Consider the following 18,736-nt stretch of genomic DNA (forward strand, 5'->3'; position numbering starts at 1 on the left):
GAAAGCCAGCTGGGTGACTTTGGACCAGTCATTCTCTCTCAGCTTAACCCACTTCACAGAACTGTTGTTGTGGAGAAAATAGGAGGTGGGAGCATTAGGCATGTATGCTGCCTTGAGCTGACCAAAAATAAAGATGGTGGAAAAATCTAATAAATAAATAAACACTACATTAAAATGTAAACTAATTCATTTTGTTTTGTTTTGTTTTCTTTCTCCCAGTAGGACTGGACAACAAGGTTCCAAAATGGCCAATCTACAGGTACCATGGGTTATAGGTCTGGATGGTAATTTACACTCAGGTAGGCCTTTACAAATTCCTCAGGAAGTAAGTTTAATTTATTTTATTAATAGATTCCATTCCTCTCTGCAGCCATCTCAGTCATTCTTTTTATTCTTGAACAGGTTTTAAGTCTCTAATACTTCTGCCTTTCCTTGAAATAATAATACAAAACACAACTATATGTGTGTACAGTAAGGCAAACATACTGATAAGCACTATGGTTTCAGTCCTCATCCAATCCCCTTCCTTAAGCAAATGCTTTTAAATATATATACCTGTATATTATCTATCAATAGCCAAGATCTCTTAGATGTAAATTCTTTATTCATTAACCCTATAATCCTATACATGTCTACTTCGAAGTATGCACACTGAGTCAATGGGACTTAGTCTCAGGAAAGTATGGATAGTATTTCAGCTGAAAACATCCTGTTTCAGCTTCTTGAGTATCCATTATATCTATTTCTCATGCTTTCATGCTAGATTCATTTATCTTTATCTTCATCAATCCATTCTGCTAGTACAGCAGCTTTTCAAAGAATTTTCCCCATCTACATACACTCATACAGAACAAATGGCAATAGCTCCATCTTTTTTGGTAGGACAAAAATCTTACAACACTAATCAGGACTTGCTGACAACAGTGTTAGGATAAAAACCCTTCCAGATGCTGAGCAGCATTGCTAGTATTACAACTGGGAATTCTGAAACTGGGGAAGGATTAGGAGTAGTTTTACCCCTGAGAAAACTTACTTCAGCTGTGCCACAGTTATGGATTTGCCTTCATAAAAAAACAGAATATACCCCTTTAAAAGCGGCATAAAAGTTACTAAAGTATTTCCTAATCCTGTTAACACTGTCTGCTAGCTGAAATAGAGTACCCAGTAGTACATTAAAAAAAAAAGTAATTTTCAGTGCTGTACCTTTTATTTCATTTGACTTAGATAAGTCGGCAACTCCTGACTCCTTCTCAGGAGTTGCTCTCTCACAATCACTTCTGTTCAGTCCCTTGCTTTTTCCCACAACCCTCTTTATTTTCTTGACACAAATAACAGTCATTGCTCAGAGAATGTGCTGGGTTAGCCTGCTTTGTAATTCAAACCTTTTATTCATGTTACCATTATGTACTAAAGAGGGAAATATGTATTGGTAAATGGCCTTATTATAGATGTTCCCATTGTAGAAGCTAAGGTTGGGGAGATGCACATATAGGCCTTTCCAAATCATTGCTCCATTTATAACGAACAATGGCGTTTCACAAACAGTCAGTTCCACCTTTTTCTTTCATTTGCTCTTTTTTTACTAGGGAAAAAATCTCTCTTTATGGAGATTTTACATATTTCTTGGAATTTTGTCTATGAAACATAAAAGGTAGCACCCAAAGCCAAAATATTAAAATCACATCCCACCAATAGTGATAGAGCTTTAAACTCGTGCTGTAACATACACAGGGGCAGCTACAGGTTAAAGAGAACATCTGACAAAATAACTTGGGTCAACTCCATTCCTAGGGTCATTCTGATGTACTTGCTTATTGTCCATTTGCTTTTTCCCTCAGTCTTAAAATTACTTATGGCAATGGCAGAATCTGGAAAGCCATTTCTTACGTGCATTTTCCACAGAAAGCACATGTCAGGGTTCTGGGACATTGTAGGGAAATAAATTAAGTGATTTCCAAGCTGCTGCTGCGATTTATCACAGCATGGTTCAGGGTGAATGGGCAAGAGAGAGAGAAAGTACAAATGGGAACACTAGAGGAATTCAGCTGAGTCTAGAACCTCAGCAGCTTCACCCTTAATTGTCTATGTGGATAAAAGCTGATTCTCAGAAGACTGAATGTATTTGAGAATTGATAATGTTTTGGGGTCTGCTGAGCATAGACCTCTTGCAAAGCAATTATGCAATGTTTCAACCATGCAACCCCATTTAAGTTTCACAGTGCTGGCTAGCATTTATTTTTTTGTTGTTAACGAAGGTTTTTACTGAGCTTCCAATACCACTTTAACAGGAGATTTATAACAATGGATGGCATGTGATCATCCAGCTATTTAACTTGTACCTATAGGCAAACATTTTATGCTATCATGAAGGGCCTGGAGAATTGGTGCTCAGTGATAGAATGAAATATCAATACCGATCTGGAGAGATGGGGTGGGGACAGGATTTGGACATGGTTGTGCAAGGACACACTTGCTAGAATGTCTCATTCCATGGCTAAATTTTGCTCATGTTAATTCTCTCAATTTTCAATCTATTTTGAAGGTTGACTCTTTCTGTTGACTGTCACCAATTATCTTGCAAAATATTTGTATGATGCCTACATGATTCAGAAATTCTGGCTCTAGGGAACTGCACTTATTCTTCTTTCTTATTACAGAAAGAATCTGTTATGGCCAAGCTACACTGTACATTATGAAACAGAAGCACCTCTGCACAAATGATTACTTGTTTCTGTTATTGCTACAATGTAAGCATCAGAAAACACACACCACTACTTCTCTGTCTCATTGTCCAAATTGTTCAACAACAGACTGTTCTGAAACAAAGAAGAATGCCATTGTCTTGCTTGATATGCTGACTATGATTGCATTGCCTTTGCTTCCTGAGCTGATCACAATAATAGAATGATTCAACTGTACTGTAGGTTTTAGGGCCACACTAAAATTCTCCCATTTTTTTAACCCATTCTTATTCAATTTTATGAAAAAGAATTTGCTTTGAAATTATTTTCAAAGCAAATTCTCAGATGCGGAAAAGTATCGGGAATAAGAGTAGTGATCCAATTCTTATTTAAATAACCAAGGATCTAAATGAACATCCTACGTTTCTTTACATAGTCTGTCATGGGTTCTTTTTTAAACCATGCCCAATTAAATTGACCCAGACTTAAGAGAGACAAAAAAGCATTGGATGCTGGACAGGTGCTTTCTTTATATCTCCTTATAAGGATTGGGGAAATGTTTTATTTTGTAAAAACAAACATATAAAAGTGGTATGTGAGTGCTTCCTATATTCTGTTCTACTGCTATCTATATAATATTACTATGATAATTACTATAACTATGACAAATACTATACTCTATACTATTAGTATTCAATTACTATGCCAATGTTTATATTATAGTCTATGCTATTACTATTCAATATACTACACTCTATTACTGTTACCCATTACTGTAATTATTTTTTTTTTAAATCCATTCAATTGTGTCCAGTTCTCAGAGAGTGCCTGGACAAATCCCTGCAGTTTTCTTGGCAGTGTTTTTCAGAAGTGGCTTGCCATTGCCTCCTTCCTAGGGCTGAGAAAGAATGACTGGCCAAGATCACCCAGGTTGCTTTGTGCCTTAGGTGGGACTAGAACTCCCGATCTCCCAGTTTCTAGCCTGATGGTTTAACCACGACACCACACTGGCTCTAGTGGAGAATATTGTAAGGCTATCTATGCCCAGCTCTACTCTTTGACAACAGAGAACCAAACATTTATTTTAGAAATCAAAGTCTTCTCAACTAAGCCCTTTTGATTACCAATGTTTCTAAAATTAGAGACAGATGAAAACTGTAGGCTTATGTTCAGGTTTTACATCACATACATATAGTACTTAAGGTTTTAGAACAGATTCTCCTACCTGTGTTTCTCTAAATGTTTTTGTGGATAGTGTTTATCATTACTGACAATTGGCCTTACTAAGGCTGATGAGAGTTGGAAATCCAGCCTTAGGCACTTTAATGGAAAAGATTGCCTTTCCTGTGAGGATTTCTGTTTTCTCAAATTTTCTTAAAATCTTAATATCTTATTTCTGCTAGGAGGGTTACAGAGCTCCAGATTTTCCATTCTTAATTACAGTAGCAGATGACCTCCAAGTAACCATTTATAAAACAGGTAGCCATTTATTTTATGAAAACCCTAGCTAAAACCATCTAATGAAGAATTATTCTGAAATTGTATTGTAATAAATTGACATGAGGGCTACCGGTGGGGAATTACACCGAACTGACATCTCTGAAGGAGCAGAGAGACCCCGCAGCCAGGAATACTGGCTGGAAGATGGATTCCGGCAGGCACAATCTCCCCAGATCAAAGGGAGATCATGAAATAACCCTTTTGTACTCCATGTGGCAGCTTCTCATGAGTAAACTGCAGAAATGAGAGTTTTTGCAGTTTGAGCTGCCGGGAGTCCAGGAATTCCATCTACGCTCCTAACTGCAGTATTAACTACGCTCTCCTGCCTTCCTCATTTATTAATTGCATTGGGAAGTAATTAATCTACAGATATAGAGAAATTTCCTTTCAGCAAAATAAGATTCCTTGTAGTGAGTTAAATCTTCTTTTGAGATTATAAAAAAAATGAGAAAAAGAGACTTTGATTTAAAGATTCAAGAATCTTTTGCAAAAAGCTTGATTAAGAGAAGGTTTAAGCAAATTTTAAAATGGATAAGGGACAACTCTTTTTTATTTTTTATTTTTATCATTTTTACTTTTGATGTAAGTGCTTTGGTATTAATTTGCACTAAGCCAGTTAAAGAGACCAGACCTTTGTGGGAATGCTTGCTGTTTACTGTTAAAGAGTGCATTTAATTGGCAAACTGTACATAACAATATTGGACTCTGATGTTTAGTTGCCATGGAGACATGTGTTGTGGCTTGAAAGTATGGAGAGCTACTAAAATGAAAGAATTAATCCACAGAAAGATAAAATAGAAAATAGAAAAAAAGAGAGGCTTGTCTTTTCCTTTTGCTTGCTTGAGACACTTTATAATCCAGACACTCGATTATAATGTACAATGGCAGTTATCAGAAACATAGCATGAGAGGGCAGGAGGGGCTCGCTAGAACAACCTGCAGAAAAAAATAGTTACACCAGATATGCTACAGAAATTATCTAAACAGATGGGAAATAAAGGGGATGCTTTTGAAAAAAGAATGGATGAAAGATTTGTAAAGTTGAGAGAGGAGATAAAAGAAGATATTAAAAAGATGGAAAATTCTATAAAGCAAGTATCTGGAGAGGGAAAATAAATCAAAGATAAAGTGAAAATTTTAGAGAGTAAGACAAGTTCAAGGGACAGAATTGGAAAGAGAATTAGATAATCTGGCTTTACTGGAATTGAGAGAGAAAGAATTCTGTTTGAGAGTCAGAGCTGTTCCAGACGTATCAGATGAAGATATTAGAGAATGGATTAAGGTCTTGGCAAATTTTATGGATTGGGAGGAGGAAGATGTGGAGACAGAAATTTATAAAGTCTATAGAATAAATTCCAGATTTGCCAGAACAAGAAATGTCCCAAGAGATATTTTGGTGCATTTTCTTAGAAAGAAGAAAAGGGATCAAGTTCTGCAGCAGCATTTACTCCAAGATTGAAAGAGGATAATACAGATATAATTGTTTTGAAAGAGATTCCTATTAGAATATTACATAAAAGAAAAGAATACACTTTCTTGGCTGAAAAATTAAAACAGAAAGTTCCCATTTCAATGAGATAAATTGGAAGATGTGATTTTTACTTTCAAACAGCAGAGCTTTAGACTGAGTTATGTTCAAAGGCAAGAGGATTTTTAGAAAGATATAAGAAGAATTGAAGGAGATACAAATGGAGTTCTCCAAGGAAACTACACAAAAATCACAACAGATGCAACAGGAACTAGAAAAGGATGATACTGAATTAGGTGCTACAGATATTGATTTTTCTAATTTTCAGCCTGACTATGGATTACAAATGCTTAACATGGAATTTAAGTAGAGCAAGTGCTCCTCAAAAGAGGGGGAAAAATCATTATTTGAAAAAATTAAAACAAGATATTATTTTCCTGCAAGAGACTCGTATAAGGAAAAAATATATAAAATATTTGACCTATAAAACTGGGTGAAGAATTTATTTCAGCAGACATTAAAAAGAGAAATTGAATTGTTATGTATATTAAGCCCCAACTAAAACCAGAACTTGTACTGATTGGTGAACATGACAGATTTGTTGGGATAGAAGTCAACTTAAATGGGGTTAAAACTATGGTGGTGGAAATGTATGCCCCAAATGAAGATAAATTGATGTTTTACAACCAACTTATGGGAAGATTAATAAACTTTTCTTACAAAAGTTGGTGTTTGATGGGTGACTGGAATGGAGTGATCTCCCTCCAACTGGATAGGACTTCTGAGAAAAATATAAAAAATTACTCAAGGTAAATTATCAATGATTTTTTTTTTTAATTTGATGGACAATTTAGCATTGGTTGATATATGGAAACATAAAAATAGTAGTTCAAGAGAGTATACTTATTTTTCAGAAAGACATAGATCCTTTTCAAGAATAGACATGATCTGGATTTCAAGAGACTTGGCTGTTGACTTGGTTTCTAAAGTACAGCTTCTACCAAAGGCTTTTTCAGATCACAATCCTGTGAGTTTGGTTTGTAAAAAAAAAATCTAGCTCTTTTACATGGATATTAAATGAAGTGTTGATACAGAAAGAAACAATAGTGGAGGACTACAAAAAGAAACTATAAGATTTTTTTAAACATAATTTAAACAAAGGTACTGATCTGAGAATGGTTTGGGATGCAAGTACAGCCATTATTAGAGGTTATCTGATACAACGTAATTCTGTACTTAGGAGTAAGAGGCAAGAGAAAACACAAAATATATTGGATGAGATAAAAAGAAAAGAAGAATTGGAGAACTCCCCAGGAGATGCAAGTATCTCTCAACAAATTAAGATTTTACACCAACAGCTATCCATATTAACAATAAGAGAATTGGAAACAAAATTGAATTATGCAAAACAAAGAAATTTTGAATTTGCAAACAAACTAGGGAAATGACTGACTTATAAATTGCAAAGAGAAAGAGAAAAGAAAATGATATTGAAATTACAAGAAGGAGATACTGTTTGAACAGATAATGTGGCTATACAAAAACATTTCAGCATTATTATTCTAATTTGTGTAAAGGAAATATGCCATTGGATAAATAGATGAATATCTTAAAAAACAAAACTTACCAAGGATTACAGAAGAACAAACAAATTACAAATGGACCTATAATAATAAAGGAAATTTCAGATGTTATTGAAAAAGAGTAAACCAGGAAAGGTGCCTGGACCAGATGGATTATTGAGTCTGTATTATAAATGCTTTGATGACAAACTTTTACAACCTTTACAAAACATGATGAATTCTATCTTACAGGGAGAAAAGATGCCAGAGACTTGGGAAAAGGCTAATATAACATTCATACCCAAAGAGGGACAAGATTTCACTTTAGCAAGAAACTACAGACCAATATCTGTACTGAACAACAATTATATGTTGTTCACAACGATCCTAGCTGATAGACTGAAAATAATTTTGCAAGAATTTATTCATCAGGATCAATGTGGGGTTTTACCCAAAAGACTGTTAAAAGGTAATGTTAGAAATGTGTTGGATATTTTGAAATATTTGGAGCAACATAATGAAAAACAAGCCACATTTTCTTAGATGCAGAGAAAGCTTTTGACAATTTGAATAGGACTTTTTTGTTTAAAGTTTTAGAAGATTTGTAGATAATTTTATAAAATGGGTTAAATCAATGTATGCCAAAGAGAAAGGAGGCCTGGGATTACCTGATCTTGTTATATCTGGAAGCTTGTTGCTTTCTATGGATTAAACACTGGTTAACATTGGAAGATCAAAAACTTTTACAGTTAAAAGGACACAAAATTAAATTTGGCTGGCATGCTTATATCTGGTACGAAAAAGTAAAATTTAATAAAGAATTTAATAATCACATTATCAGAAATATGTTACTTAAGACCTGGGACATATACAAAAGAAGATTACTTCCAAATATACCAAATTGGATATTACCAATAGAAGCCCTATCAAGAAGAGAAAGCATAGGGGACCAGATTAAATGGTTAAGATATAAAAATCTATTAAAATTTGATTAAGGTGGTCTGCTTATTCTAAAATCTCAGGAAGAATTACAAAATGAAGGCCACACATGTAATTGGTTTACTTACCTTCAATTAAATGAACCATTTAAGTTAGATAAAAAGAACTAAAAATTTAAAAAAGAAGAATCAGAATTTGAAAAACAATTATATTTAAATAATGATCATATTATCACAAAAATCTATAAAATCTTGTTACAAACAAATCAAGAAAATGAACAAGCTAAATCAAGAAAATGAACAAGCTAAAATGAACATGCATGATTAACTGGGCAAGAAATATTGGTTATGACATTCTATTAGAAAAATGGGAAAAAATGTGGACGAAAGATTTAAAGTTTTCATTATGTTATAATTTAAAGGAAAATTTTTATAAGATGACGTTTAGATGGTACTTGACACCACAAAAAATAGCAAAAATGTACAATAATACCTCAAATATATGTTGGAAATGTCAGCAAATGGAAGGAACATTCTATCATATGTGGTGGACCTGTTGTTTATTTGTTTAGTCGCTTCTGACTCTTCGTGACTTCATGGACCAGCCCACACCAGAGCTTCCTGTCGGTCGTCAGCAACCCCAGCTCCCCCAGGGACAAATCCCTCACCTCTAGAATATCATCCATCCACCTTGCCCTTGGTCGGTCCCTCTTCCTTTTGCCCTCCACTCTCCCTAGCATCAGCATCTTCTCCAGGGTGTCCTGTTTTCTCATTATGTGGCCAAAGTATTTCAGTTTTGCCTTTGATATAATTTACTCAAGTGAACAGTCTAGCTTTATTTCCTGGAGTATGGACTGGTTGGATCTTCTTGCAGTCCAAGGCACTCTCAGAATTTTCCTCCAACACCACAGTTCAAAAGCATTGATCTTCCTTCTCTCAGCCTTCCTTCTGGTCCAGCTCTCACAGCCATATGTTACTACGGGGAACACCATTGCTTTAACTATGCGGACCTTTGTTGTCAGTGTGATGTCTCTGCTCTTAACTATTTTATCGAGATTGGTCATTGCTCTTCTCCCAAGGATTAAGCGTCTTCTGATTTCCTGACTGCAGTCAGCATCTGCAGTAATCTTCGCACCTAGAAATACAAAGTCTTTCACTGCTTCTACATTTTCTCCCTCTATTTGCCAGTTATCAATCAAGCTGGTTGCCATCATCTTGGTTTTTTTGAGGTTTAGCTGCAAGCCAGCTTTTGCACTTTCTTCTTTCACCTTCATCATAAGGCTCCTCAGTTCCTCTTCGCTTTCAGCCATCAAAGTGGTATCATCTGCATATCTGAGACTGTTAATGTTTCTTCCAGCAATTTTAACTCCAGCCTTGGATTCCTCAAGCCAGCATGTTGCATGATGTGTTCTGCATACAAGTTGAATAGGTAGGGTGAGAGTATACAGCCCTGCCGTACACCTTTCCCAATCTTATACCAGTCCATTGTTCCATGGTCTGTTCTTACTGTTGCTACTTGGACGTTATACAGATTCCTCAGGAGGCAGACAAGATGACTTGGTATGCCCATACCACTAAGAACTTGCCAGAATGTGTTATGGTCCACACAGTCAAAGGCTTTCGAATAGTCAATAAAACAGAAATAGATCTTTTTCTGAAACTTCCTGGCTTTTTCCATTATCCAGTGGATATTGGCAATTTGGTCCCTAGTTCCTCTGCCTTTTCTAAACCCAGCTTGTACATCTGGCAATTCTCGCTCCATGAATTGCTGAAGTCTACCTTGCAGGATCTTGAGCATTACCTTACTGGCATGTGAAATGAGTGCCACTGTTCGATAGTTTGAACATTCTGTAGTGTTTCCCTTTTTTGGTATGGGGATATAAGTTTATTTTTTGCAGTCTGATGGCCATTCTTGTGTTTTCCAAATTTACTGGCATATAGCATGCATTACCATGACAGCATCATCTGGCAAGATTTTGAACAGTTCAACTGGGATGCCGTTGTCTCCTGCTGCCTTGTTATTGGCAATGCTTCTTAAGGCCCATTCAACCTCACTCTTCAGGATGTCTGGCTCTAGCTCAATGACCACACCGTCAAAGCTATCCCCGATATTGTTATCCTTCCTATACAGGTCTTCTGTATATTCTTGCCACCTTTTCTTGATCTCTTCTTCTTCTGTTAGGTCCTTGCCATCTTTGTTTTTGATCATACCCATTTTGGCCTGGAATTTACCTCTGATGGTTCTAATTTTCTGGAAGAGGTCTCTTGTCCTTCCTATTCTATTGTCTTCTTCCACTTCCACGCATTGCTTGTTTAAAAATAATTCCTTATCTCTTCTGGCTAACCTCTGGAATTTTGTGTTTAATTGGGCATATCTCCGCCTATCGCTGTTGCCTTTTGCTTTCCTTCTTTCTTGGGCTACTTCTAGTGTCTCAGCAGACAGCCATTTTGCCCTCTTGGTTTTCTCTTCTTTTGTTGCCGCCTCCTGAACAATGTTGCAGACTTCTGTCCAGAGTTCTTCCGGGACCCTATCTACTAAGTCCAGTCCCTCAAATCTATTCTTCACGTCCACTGCATATTCCATAGGAATATTAGTGAGCTCATATCTAGCTGATCTGTGGGTCTTCCCTAATCTCTTTAGTCTGATCCTAAATTGTGCAATAAGAAGTTCGTGATCTGAACTACAGTCAGCCCCAGGTCTTGTTTTTACTGACTGTATAGATGTCCTCCACCTTTGGCTGCAAAGGATGTAGTCAATCTGATTTCAGTGTTGTCCATCTGGTGAAGTCCATGTATAAAGCCGTCTCTTAGGTTGTTGGAAGAGAGTGTTTGTTATGCAGAGTGAGTTGTCTGGCAAAATTCTATCAGCCTATGTCCTGCTTCATTTTGTTCTCCCAGGCCATGCTTACCTGTAATTCCAGGGGTCATTTGACTGCCCACCTTAGCATTCCAGTCTCCCATGATGAAAATAGCATCTCTTTTAGGTGTGTTGTCCAGTAGGTGCTGCAGATCCTCATAGAACTGCTCTACTTCAGCTTCTTCAGCATCTGTGGTTGGGGTGTATTTTTGGATCACTGTGATGTTAGATGGCTTGCCCTGAATTCGAATTGAGATAATTCTATAGTTTTTTGGATTGTATCCAAGCACTGCTTTAGCCACTTGACTATTAATTATGAAGGCTACTCCATTTCCTCTGTGGTCCTCTTGTCCACAGTAGTAGATCTGGTGGTCATCTGATGTGAAGTGGCCCATTCCAGTCCATTTCAGTTCGCTGACGCCCAGAATGTCTATCTTTAATCTTGACATCTCACCAATAACCACATCCAATTTGCCCTGGCTCATAGATCTTACGTTCCAGGTTCCAATGGTGTGTTGATCCTTAGAACATCGGATTCGCCGTTTGCCACCAGCACCGTCGGCCGCTAGCTGTCCTTTCGGCTTTGAGCTAGCTGCGTCATCACATCTGGGGCTAGTTGAACTCATCCTCTGTTCCTCCCTAGTAGCATTTTGACCATCTTCCAACCTGGGGGTCTCATCTTCCGATGGTATGCCAACATATCTCTGGTAGTACTGATCCATTTAGTTTTCAAGGCAAGAATACTGGGGTGGGTTGCCATTACCTTCCCCAGGGATCGCATTTAGTCTGACCTCTCTGTCATGACCTTCCCGTCTTGGGTGGCCCTTCACAGTTTAGCTCATGGCATCATTGAGGTGCTCAAGCTCCAGCACCATGACAAGGTAACGATCCTTTGCTGAAGGGTGGACCTGTAGCAAAACCAAAAAAATTTGGTCACAGATTCATGAAATGTTTCAGAAAATTTTTAAGAAATAGATTGGAAAAAAATCAGATTTTTTTTAAATTAGGTCTCTTTGATGGCGATCAACAAGAAAACTATACTAATTTGATGCTTTATTTGATCACAGCGGCCAGATTAGTATATGCACAGTATTGGAAAAGGGAAACTATTCCAACAATGGAAGAATGGATAATAAAACTCATTGAATTAGCACAGATGGCAACATTAACATGTTTAATGAAAGATAATAATATTTTAAAATTTAAGGAAACATGGCAACCAATTCTAGATTACCTGTATTCAATTGTTGAAAATGAAGTAATGATATTGGGTTTCTTATTGTAAAGAAGTGAATATTTAGAAATAAATAGTAAAATAAGAGTTCAAAATTATCGGGAGTTACATTAGGGGTTTTAATATATATCTTTAGCTAGTTTAGTCGGAAACCACGACAAGGTAATGATCCTTTGCTGAAGGAAACGTTCCTAGTGGGCAATTAAAAGTAGTTTTCCACTCATCCCCAGCTTTTATGCAAATATGAAAGTAGGCTTCACGAAGATCAAGATTGGAGAAAATCTTGCCCTTCGACAAATGAGCTGACATGTCCTTCATGAGGGGAACAGGATACTTGTTGACAATTGGGACTGAATTTAACCCTCAATAGTCTGTACAGAGCCGAAGCATGCCATCCTTCTTTTCCTGGAATAACACAGGAGCCCCAACTGGCCGGTTCAATAAATCGACAGATTTTTGTCAATGAAGTCCTGTAGTGCCTCGAGCTCCTTCTGAGTCATCAGATAATTTTTTGGCTTGGGCAATTGAGCACTGGGGACCAACTCCATTGCACAGTCAGTTTTCTGGTGAGGGGGTAACTGATCTGCTTCCATCTCCCCAAATATGTCTGCAAATTCTTGGTATTGAGCGGGCAAGCCTTCTAAATGCGGCAAGTCAGGGCACGGCATGGTGATCGCTGCCCTTCCACACCTTGCAAGGGCAACTATCTCTGTGGTAGGAGCTTGGTAAAATCCATCTTTAAATGTCACAGTCCTGTGCTCCCAATTTATATAGGGACTTTGATAGGTCAGCCATGAGATCCTCAGGATGACCAAGGGATTGCCAACAGGGGCTATAACGAATGTCAAAGTCTCACGGTGGCTGCCTATTTGCATTACCACAGTTCCAGTGAAATGGATTGCTGCCCCCCCCCACTGCTGAACCATCCAGCTGTGTAAAGATCAAAGGATGCTGGAGGGGAAAACTCAGCAGTTCCAAAGCGGCAACCAAATCGGGGTGAATTAAACACCTGGAACACCCAGAGTCAACTAAAGCCCACACCTCAGTAGATATTGTGCAGGAACTCAACTTCACTTTTACTGCTAAAGTGGGACAGTCAGCACTCACCATAGCATCTTAGCGCCCATCCTCTCCCACCTGTCAGCTGGCACCCTTCATGGCAGGTGGCTGGCGTTTCCCGCTGGCTCCTTAATTTCATCTTCAGTCTCTCCCGAAAAGTAGATTAATTCTTCAGCGTCGGCTGTCCCTTTGGCCACTGTCATTCGCCGTGAAGCAAGGGGCAATTTGGCTGGTGGCTTCCCTGCTCGATATCCAGCTTTGGCTTTCAGGCAATCAGCTGCTCGATGGCCCTCCTTTCCGCATCTGAGACACTGACCTCTCATGTAGCACCGATCTCTCTCCTCATCCCAGGGTCTGTGGCTTGGCCGGACAGCAGTTGCAGCACTTCGGGGTCCTCTCTTGGTGGCGTGTGTTTTTTTGGATTTTCTGGTTTGCAGGAAGGTATGCTTGGTGTTCTCAGCCTTCCCTGCCAGACAGATCCAGTCATACAATGACTCAGGGTCATCTCTACCTAATGCCCAGTGCAGGACGTCTTGGTTGAGCCCCTCTTTAAAAAGTTCTATTAGAGTTGACTCAGACCAGTCAGTGATTTTACCAGCCAGAGCTTTAAACTCTAGAGAATAATCAGCTACTGACATTTGGTCCTGGGTAAGATCCTTCAATGCCTTCTTGGCTCTTGTCTTGGCTAAAGGATCTTCAAAATGCAGTTTTAACTCCCAGATGAAATCATTGAAATAATCTAGTGCAGGGGAGTCAGCATCAAGTAATTAAACATACCAGTCAGCTGCTCGACCCTTCAACTTGGTGGCAATGGCATTTAACTTAGACTCTTCAGAAGGGAAGCATGCCCCCAAACTCTCTCATATAACTCTTAGCATTAGTCAAAAAGAAGGATAACTTTGTTGGATCCCCATCAAATTTGACAGAAAATCTCTCACTCTGCCTCTTGCTGGAGTAGACCCAGTAGGCGCTTGAATGTTTTGCCCCCAGGTTATGGTAGCTTTACCTTTATGGGGTGGGGATACTGATGGCCAGGCTCTGCAGGGTGGAGATTCATCCCGGAACCGTCTCTGGCCCTGTTCTGCTGGTGGTCTAGATGGGAGGATGGGGGATGGTTGCGGAAGGCTGGGATCTCCTCTGCATCTCCCCTGTCCCTCCATTGACAGAGACAAGTTTTTTAACATGTACTCTATCAATTCCATTTTGGCTTCCATCACTCATAGCCTCTCAGGGGGTTGAGAGTCCCTTCTCCTTCGGGTGCCTGGTTTCTTCTCAGTCAACACCGTAGTAGATTCTTTGTTGGGGGTTAGTGGGAACCAATACTTCCAGGACATCCCCAATGTCCCTGGTTGGGGGTCCCCCACTTCATCCAAGATGATCAACTCAGTGAGTGATTCGCTGGGTGCTGGTTGCTTTGGCTCTTCCCCATTGTCAGATTCTTCTGAATCAGAATTGGAATTTGATTCATCCTTTGACAGGTTTCGGGATTCTGAAGGTTCTGTGGTGAGGTTCAGTTCTCCACTTTTGACCGTTGACTCGGGCACCAAGCTAGCTGTCTCCTTGAGTCCCCCAGTCGTGGATTTCAACTCAGCCATCATTAACTATTTTCCCTCACAAGAAACTAATCTTGGTAGGAGCTAACGGTATAATTTTGGGATTCTCAGCTTTATATAATGATTGCCTATTCTAATATACATCAGACTCATAATCAGGGTTTCAAAGATATCTGATTTATTGAAGAATAGTATGCAGGATCGCAAAGAAAGCTGAGAATGATGAAAGCTCAGCAAATTCAAACTAAAACCCCCTCAGTGCAAATGAGATCCCTCCCCCCGTTGAATCCTCCCAAGTCCACAATCCCAGGTGCTCCTAACAGTTTCTGATGGTCTGAGGGAAAAGTCCTTGAACAGAAAGAATAACCCAAACACATTCCATTGTCTTGATTTCACATACAGAGCTTGGTACAAGGTTTCACAGCAGCTCCCTCCCAAACAGATATGCACGACAGCGCCATGGCATGTGAAACATTATGAAATATGAACTACATGGAAACAGTGAACATGACAGTCTGTTTTTCAAATTTTGTAGGTTAAGTTTCAGCTTTAGTCCATCATGGTTAATTCAAAACAACCATGGGACACTGACTGGGTTAGGGTTAGGATCAGGGTGCTCAGAGAGCAATGAGGACACCTGCTCTTAAGGAGGCAGTGGTATGATCACTTCTGAAAAAGATCTCCCTGGACCAGAAAGATTATAATTTGTATTGCCTTGTAGTAAGTTTTGAGAAGATGAAGTAAGTCCAATTATAAATATTCTTGGAAGATGTCGATGAAGATTCTCAGTCATCCAGGTGGAATCATCTGTAGGTTGAGTCATGGCAACTGGATTTCTTTCTTTTTGGCTGAAATGTTTTGCTGCTTGTCCAAGCAGCTTCTTCAGTCTGGGCAAAGGTTGGTAAGGGGACCCCATATATGTCTTCCAGGGTGGCTGCATTGTCCAGTGGCTTCCACCCTGGAAGTCATATATGGGGTCCCCTTACCAACCTTTGTCCAGACTGAAGAAGCTGCTTGGACAAGCAGTGAAACGTTTCAACCAAAAAGAAAGAAATCCAGTTGCCATGACTCAACCTACAGATGATTCTTGGAGGATACAGATTACCCAGATACAATTTAGTCTGGGTTGCAGGTGGAGTATGGAAGGAATTTGCCTTTGTAATTGGGGGAACTGCTCATTCTCAAAAGGGCTGGTTTCTCTCTTTCTGAAGGAATAAGTCCAGAGTTGTTTGTCAAGATGGGCAGTGTAGAAATATGATAGATAGATGATAGATAGATAGATAGATAGATAGATAGATAGATAGATAGATAGATAGATAGATAGATAGATAAACTATAATCTAGAGGTGCTTCTGAATCCCTCATTGTTATTGGGTCCAAGTGACCTCTGTGGTAGGAGCATCTACAGTATTGGCAGCTGAGCTTGATACATCAATAATATATTATTGGATTAATATTATATATTCTATGTAGGGTTGTCCTTGAAACCAGCTTAGAGCCTGGAAGTATTATTGAATGCGGTTATAAGGATACTGATTAGCTAGTGGTTATATTATAATCTGTGTTTAAAAACCTACACTGGTTACATTTGCTACTGAGCCAGATTCAAGGTTTTAGGATTATTATACAGAGTCGTTAACAATTCTGGGCCAGATTACTTGAAATAATGACTTTAAATTATCACCTTTCCAGGCACCCATGAACCCCAGGGAAATTTCCATTCTTCACTCTGTGGCTTGCCATCTATGGCACAATGAAGAAAAAGCCAGTATCTCTGGTACCACCTCTCTTCAGTTTTTAGCCACTTCCAAACTTGATACATGTTAGTAATTCTATATCTATATCTATATCATTTATATTGCATGGGATGGGGAGAGTGATAGTTCCACCTGGGGGTGGCTGGCGCCATAGCACCCTTTACTGATTATGGTTCCATCTCTGCTTGGATTTTATATTTATTTTCCTATTTATTTTTAACTATAACTTAGGTGGATATGTTTTTATTATTATTTTATTGTAAACCATCCAGAGTCCCCCGTTGGGGGGAGATGGGCAGTGCAATAATTTAATTAAATAAATAAATATCATCTATATCTATATCTATATCTAATCATCTATCTTGGCTTTCCACAGCCATTATCTCTTTTTTAAAAATTGGTTTTTTTTTATTGTATGCTTTTATAAGCATTTAAGTCACTTCAGGGCTTAAAAAATTAAAAGGTGGCATATAAATACATACATACGTACTTACAGTACATACATACCTTTTAGTATGTTTGTGTTAGGGGCATGTTCAGATTCTGAAGCAGGATATTTTGGACAGATCTTTTAGAAATGTCCAATCTGTACTTCTGACATTCTGGGCCACCGCAAATTGTTGCACAATGGCAAAGCTGTGAGAAAAGCCACTTGGGATAAGGATGGGAAATGAAGTGATGGAAATAATATAAGATTTCAAACAGCAACACTTAAAATTAAAGGGTTCCTAGTGACCGGGTGAACAGGACCAATCAGCATTAGCATCATGGGATAGAATGTGATTTCTTTTATACTGATTTGCTCCAAGAGTAGGTTCATTCTTAGAGCTAAACTTTTGTCTAAAAAGGATATCATGGAGTTGCTTCCCTCTTTTATAAAACAAAGGCAAAAATAGTGGCTTGATCTGGAGTGGGGTCACTCTTCATGGAGGTGTGGAGCTAATCTTTCTTTCTGATTAGCAAAATTTCCTTCCACAACATGGAGTTATGGAGTTTACATAAAATACTCTTGGTGCTACTAGAATTCATTAGAAACAGACAGACTATGGGGTTATATAGAGAGAATTTTAGTAAACAGAATGATCAGCGGCCATTTTAAGACGTAATCTCAAAAACAAGGCAGAGAAGGAGAAGGAGGATAGAAGGAGAAATTTCTTAATCTTAAATTAAGAAAGTGAGAGATTAGACTGCCACCTCATTTTAGAACCAGATGGACTCTGGTAGTACATTTTCAGATTAATAGATTTTATTAAAAGGCATACACTTTTGTGATCCATAGCTCACATCAGATGCATAGTATAGAATGGCTAGAAGGATGTAGGATTTAAAGTGGGCTGAGATGCAGGGGAAGGGAGAAGACAGATTGGTTATGCAACTGCAGGTTACATCTGAAACATATTACAGTAGCTCGTCAATTAACAATTGTAATATATTAAAGATCTATTCCAAATGATGGCATTTATCACATCAGAGGAAGAACATGTGAAAGTACCTCTAATCTTATGTGTACATGTTGAGGAATATGATGGTGTTATTAATGTAAATGGACATTTGAGTGGTCTGAGCTGTGAGCTGCAGGTGACAACCAGTAGTATTCTGTTGTTTGTTTCTGTGGTCTGTCTTTTAATAGGTCTACCCTGTGAATTGATGTGGCTGTTTTGATTTGTCTATTGATCTTGTTGGATAGGCAGTACAGTCTCCTGAATGCCTGGTTTTATTTCATCAATTGAGCATCTCTGTCAAGTGGGTCAGAACAAATGTGATTGTAACATAAAACCTGACTATAGATGATAGTTTTGGTGGTTGTTCTGAGTGGAAGTCATGCTGACCTTCACCAATAGAAATATATACGATATAGAGAGAATAGGTTTAAACTGACAACTTTCATAATGGAAGTAAATAAGTAGTTCATTTGTAATAACTGGAGTTACAGAAATGTAATTATTACAGCTCAAACCATTCAAACAGATTATTTTTTTATTTATCTATCTATCTATCAAATTTTATCACTGCCCATCTCCCCTTCAAAGGAAGGACTCTGGGCGGTTTACAATAAAACAGAGTTAAAATTCAAACAATTATAAATACAATAAGAGTAAAAATGAAATAGAATCTAGATGACTGAGA

The 18,736-nt window shown here is 38.3% G+C and overlaps 1 long non-coding RNA gene across 1 annotated transcript in view; it reads left to right on the plus strand.

Annotated features, from left to right (window-relative positions):
- The first annotated feature begins 219 nt into the window (after positions 1-219).
- LOC134498367 (uncharacterized) overlaps positions 220-18,736 on the plus strand; it is a 65,096-nt gene continuing 46,579 nt past the window's right edge. Inside the window, exon 1 of the long non-coding RNA XR_010068029.1 lies at positions 220-299. This is a non-coding gene — a long non-coding RNA (uncharacterized LOC134498367). The remainder of the gene's footprint in view (positions 300-18,736) is intronic.

Source organism: Candoia aspera, chromosome 5 (assembly GCF_035149785.1).
Source record: "Candoia aspera isolate rCanAsp1 chromosome 5, rCanAsp1.hap2, whole genome shotgun sequence".
Taxonomy (NCBI): Eukaryota; Metazoa; Chordata; class Lepidosauria; order Squamata; family Boidae; genus Candoia; species Candoia aspera.